A 6,424-nucleotide genomic window follows, 5' to 3' on the forward strand; every position below is an offset into this window, starting at 1 on the left:
AGGTTTCTATTCTTTCTGCCTCACCTACACATGGACTTATGGCATTATGTCCACAAGCATACAGCCCCTCTTTGTGACACATAACACTTGACAACACAACTCACTCGATTCGTTTTTTTCGAACTCCACATTTTCCTGTGATGATCGCTGTGTGTTAGCCATGCCTTTTAGCTAAATGATCGGAGCAATAGATAATAGTAGTTGGTAGGAACATTACGCAGGAACATTTGGTAGAAATATTAGAAGTAATTGGTTGGAACATTGGGCAGGATCATGTATGTAATTTTTTTTTTTTGGCTAAGACAGCATGGGCAAGTGAGGCCCTTCTCAAGATCATCCCATTGATTTTATATATATATATATATATATATATATATATATATATATATATATATATATATATATATATATATATATATTGCTGTATCGCTGTCTCCCGTGTTTGCGAGGTAGCGCATGGAAACAGACGAAAGAAATGGCCCAACCCACCCCCCTACACATGTATATACATACACGTCCACACACGCAAATATACATACCCATACATCTCAATGTACACATATATATACACACACAGACACATACATATATACACATGCACACAATTCACACTGTCTGCCTTTATTCATTCCCATCGCCACCTCGCCACACATGGAAATACCATCCCCCTCCCCCCTCATGTGTGCGAGGTAGCGCTAGGAAAAGACAGCAAAGGCCCCATTCGTTCACACTCAGTCTCTAGCTGTCACGCAATAATGCCCGAAACCACAGCTCCCTTTCCACATCCAGGCCCCACACAACTTTCCATGGTTTACCCCAGACTCTTCACATGCCCTGATTCAATCCACTGACAGCACGTCAACCCCGGTATACCACATCGATCCAATTCACTCTATTCCTTGCCCGCCTTTCACCCTCCTGCATGTTCAGGCCCCAATCACTCAAAATCTTTTTCACTCCATCTTTCCCCCTCCAATTTGGTCTCCCACTTCTCCTCGTTCCCTCCACCTCTGACACATATATCCTCTTGGTCAATCTTTCCTCACTCATTCTCTCTGTGTGCCCAAACCATTTCAGAACACCCTCTTCTGCTCTCTCAACCACGCTCTTTTTATTTCCACACATCTCTCTTACCCTTACATTACTTACTCGATCAAACCACCTCACACCACACATTGTCCTCTAACATCTCATTTCCAGCACATCCACCCTCCTGCGCACAACTCTATCCATAGCCCACGCCTCGCAACCATACAACATTGTTGGAACCACTATTCCTTCAAACATACCCATTTTTGCTCTCCGAGATAATGTTCTCGACTTCCACACATTCTTCAAGGCTCCCAGGATTTTCGCCCCCTCCCCCACCCTATGATCCACTTCCGCTTCCATGGTTCCATCCGCTGCCAGATCCACTCCCAGATATATATATATATATATATATATATATATATAAATGGGTATGTTTGAAGGAATAGTGGTTCCAACAATGTTATATGGTTGAGAGGCGTGGGCTATAGATAGAGTTGTGCAGAGCAGGGTGGATGTGCTGGAAATGTGGAAATGAGATGTTTGAGGACATATGTGGTGTGAGGTGGTTTGATTGAGTAAGTAATAATAGGGTAAGAGATTTGTGTGGTAATAAAAAGAGTGTGGTTGAGAGAGCAGAAGAGGGTGCTTTGAAATGGTTTGGTCACATGGAGAGAATGAATGAGGAAAGATTGACAAAGAGGATATATGTGTCAGAGGTGGAGGGAACGAGAAGTGGGAGACCAAATTGGAGGTGGAAAGATGGAGTGAAAAAGATTTTGAGTGATCGGGGCCTGAACATGCAGGAGGGTGAAAGGCATGCAAGGAATAGAGTGAATTGGAACGATGTGGTATACCGGGGTTGACGTGCTGTCAGTGGATTGAACCAGGGCGTGTGAAGCGTCTGGGGTAAATCATGGAAAGTTCTGTGGGGCCTGGATGTGGAAAGGGAGCTGTGGTTTCAGTGCATTATACATGATAGCAAGAGACTGAATATGAATGACTGTGGCCTTTGTTGTCTTTTCCTAGCGCTACCTTGCGCACATGTGGGGGGAGGGGGTTGTTAGTTCATGTGTGGCGGGATGGTGATGGGAATGAATAAAGGCAGACAGTACATGTGTATATATGTATATATGTGTGTGTATATATATGTATATGTTGAGATGTATAGGTATGTATATTTGTGTGTGTGGACGTGTATGTATATACATGTGTATGTGGGTGGGTTGGGCCATTCTTTCGTCTGTTTCCTTGCGCTACCTCGCTAACGCGGGAGACAGCGACAAAGCAAAATAAAGGAATAAATGAATATATATATTGACATATACACATGTACATACACATGCTCAGACATATACATATATACACATGTACATATTCATACTTGCTTGCCTTCATCCATTCCTGGGGCTACCCCAGCCCACAGGAAACAGCATTGCTACCCCCTTATACTTGTTTGCTGTTTCCAGCGTCAGTGAGGTAGCACCAGAAAACAGACGAAGAATGGTCCATCCACTGATGTACACATGTTTGTACATAAACTCCCATACAGAGAGAAGAGGTAGTGAAAGCTTTGTGGAAGATGAAAGCTTTACAGAAGATGAAAGCCAGCAAGATGGCAGGTTTGGATGGTATTGCTGTGGAATTTATTAAAAAAGGGGGTGATTGTGTTGTTGACTGGTTGGTGAGGATATTCATTGTATGTGTGGCTCATGGTGAAGTGCCTGAGGATTGGTGGAATGCATGCATAGTGCCATTGTACAAAGGCAAAGGGGATAAAGGTGAGTGTTCAAATTACAGAGGTATAAGTTTGTTGAGTATTCCCGGGAAATTATATGGGATGGTATTGATTGAGAGGGTGAAGGCATGTACAGAACTTCAGATTGGGGAAGAGCAGTGTGGTTTCAGAAGTGGTAGAGGATGTGCAGATCAGGTCTTTGCTTTAAAGAATGTATGTGAGAACTACTTAGAAAAGCAAATGGATTTGTATGTAGCATTTATGGACCTGGAGAAGGCATATGATAAGAGTTGGTAGAGATGCTCTGTGGAAGGTATTAAGAGTATATGGAGTGGGAGGCAAGTTGTTAGAAGCAGTGAAAAGTTTTTATCGAGAGTGTAAGGCATGTGTACGAGTAGGAAGAGAGGAAAGTGATTGGTTCTCAGTGAGTGTTGGTTTGTGGCAAGGGTGCTTGATATTTCCATGGTTGTTTAATTTGTTTATGGATGGGGTTATTAGGGAGATGAATGCAAGTATGCAGCCTGTTGTGGATGAGAGGGCTTGGGAAGTGAGTCAGTTGTTGTTCGCTGATGATACAGCGCTGGTGGCTGATTTGGGTGAGAAACTGCAGAATTTGGTGACTGAGTTTGGTAAAGTGTGTGAAAGAAGAAAGCTGAGAGTAAATGTGAATAAGAGCAAGGTTATTAGGTACTGTAGGGTTGAGGGGCAAGTCAATTGGGAGGTAAGTTTGAATGGAGAAAAACTGAAGGAAGTGAAGCATTTTAGATATCTGGGAGTGGATTTGGCAGTGGATGGAACCATGGAAGCGGAAGTGAGTCACAGGGTGGGGGAGGGGGCGAAAGTTCTGGGAGTCGTTGAAAAATGTGTGGAAGGCGAGAACATTATCTCGGAAAGCAAAAATGGGTATGTTTGAAGGAATAGTGGTTCCAACAATGTTATATGGTTGTGAGGCATGGGCTATAGATAGGGGTGTGCAGAGGAGGGTGAATGTGTTGGAAATGAGATGTTTGAGGACAATATGTGGTGTGAGGTGGTTTGATCGAGTAAGTAATGAAAGGGTAAGAGAGATGTATGGTCATAAAAAGAGTGTGGTTGAGAGAGCAGAAGAGGGTGTATTGAAATGGTTTCGTCACATGGAGAGAATGAATGAGGAAAGATTGACAGAGGATATATGTGTCAGAGGTGAGGGAACGAGGAGAAGTAGGAGACCAAATTGGAGGTGGAAGGATGGAGTGAAAAAGATTTTGAGTGATCGGGACCTAAACATGCAGGAGGGTGAAAGGCGTGCAAGGAATAGAGTAAATTGGAATGATGTGGTATACTGGGGTCAATGTGCTGTCAATGGATTGAATCAGGGCATGTGAAGCGTATGGGGTAAACCATAGAAAGTTTTGTAGGGCCTGGTTGTGGAAAGGGAGCTGTGGTTTTGGTACACTGTACATGACAGCTAGAGACTGAGTGTGAACGAATGTGGCCTTTGTTGTCTTTTCCTAGTGTTACCTCATGCGTGCGTGGGGGCGGGGGCGGTTGTCATTTCATGTGTGGCAGGGTGGCGATGGGAATGAATAAAGGCAGCAAGTATGAATTATGTACATGTGTATATATGTATATGTCTGTGTATGTACATATATGTATATGTCGAAATGTATAGGTATGTAGATGTGCGTGTGTGGATGTGTATATCTATACATGTGTATTGGGTGGGTTGGGCCTTTCTTTCGTCTATTTCCTTGTGCTACCTCGCTAACGTGGGAGACAGCAACAAGGTATAATGAATATAAAAGTATAATAAAGTATAATAAATATATACACATGTACACATACATACGCAGCCATGTACATATACATACACAGACATACACATGTACATATTCATACTTGCGCACCTTTATCCATTCCTGGTGCTACACTGCACACAGGAAATAGCAGCCAACCCCTAGGGGTAGATGAACAGCTGTGCTGACTGTAGACTGACTTCCGCAACCAGGATTCTAATCTACACAGCTGACCCTGGTAGGCCCATAAGTGCATCATGGTTAGGAATGCTAACTGCTATACCATGGAAGTTTGTTGGAACATTAGTTAGAAGTAGATAGTAGGAATGTTAGGTAGGAGCCTCTGGAAACACTGCACTAGAATTGGCTTCTCCCAGTGGCCTGTGAGGGGTGAGGCACTATAGGCCTATAATCTAAGAAGCAGCACTGGAGTTCACTAGCTATTGAGACTCTTTTGCCTTGGCCACCTTCTTGAGGGAGTTCCTGGAGGGAATGGGTGTCAGAGATGTAGATAGATAGCTAGATATTTTGAAGAATTTAAGTATACAGATTTAACAGCCTAATTGGTTGCATTGCTTCATGTTCATAAATCTTCATAATTTTCATAACTTACCTCATTTTAATTCAGAAATGTATAAAATTTAAATGACCAGCTGCCATTAGAACTTTGATAATTTTTTGTGTGCATACCTATATTATATAAGAGTATTTTTCACTGTTCATAATAGGGCAGAAAAATAGGGAAACCTTCTCAAATGTCTTGGCTACCAACCATTTCCACAACCTCATGTACTGAAAACCTAAGAGCTTCCAAAACTCTTTGCTAAAGAATACTGCCTGATGGCTTTGCTCTCATATATGCAAAATGGTTGCTTGCTTTCCAAGACATAGAAATGAGGTTTGTCTTTATGTATATCTATGAGGGAAAACTACATTAGAGTAGCATGAAAGAAATAAGGAAAAAAAAGCAGGGGAAGGTTGTTTTAGAAAAAACAGAAAATGATTGACTCAGAGATATTATGGAGCCTGAGATAAGAGGAATGTAAAATCATTCTTTCTGGTGAACAATAAAGAGTGTGAAAATGTGGGCTGAAACTGCTATAAAGGCTGGATTTGTAATGTTGAATAAAAGATTCCTCAGGAAAAGGAAAACTTTCCAGGTCATGTTTAATGGGCAACTAAGGTTAGCCTTGGAAAGGATGCAGATCATAAAAACCTAGCAAGTATCCCGACAGCCCTCGACAAAATGCCCGATTGCATTATAATGATAGTCAAGAATGTAATTTTGTACTTGGTTTTTGATTCAATAATTTGCACTACAGTATTTAACTATGGTTTATGAAGGGTATTTTGGATGCTTGATTGCACAAAGCCTTTACATGAAATATGAAAGTGTGGCTTTAGATAGATTGTTTTAGCCAGTAAATGATATAGCTGTACTTAGGTATTTTAGTATTAAGACCATGTTATCATTAATTAGGAGTGAAGTGTAGGAGTGTTTTTTATAATTTAGGGGGACCACCTCAAATGCAAACAAAATATTTATTTTTCTTCTAAATATGATTACCATGTATTTATGTTTGCACCAGGACGTGATCATTTTATTTTTATGAATGTACATATAAATACTGCTTTTGTTTCATATGAGCGCCAGAATGTAATGTTTATACTACAGTGTAATATGTATGGAGATGATATAGAAAATACAGAATTTTGCATTGAAGCAAGCACTTAATTTCTGTGTTTTGCTTGAATATGCACAATTTGTGTAAAATAAACAGAACTGTAAAGAAATATTGTTACTTTTATACTTCAAGTGTGACCATTAATGTATGATAAATTGATGTGAATACATAAATGTTCTTTGGTAAATCTTTTCAAA

The sequence above is a fragment of the Panulirus ornatus genome, chromosome 69 (genome assembly GCF_036320965.1).
Source record: "Panulirus ornatus isolate Po-2019 chromosome 69, ASM3632096v1, whole genome shotgun sequence".
Classification (NCBI taxonomy): domain Eukaryota; kingdom Metazoa; phylum Arthropoda; class Malacostraca; order Decapoda; family Palinuridae; genus Panulirus; species Panulirus ornatus.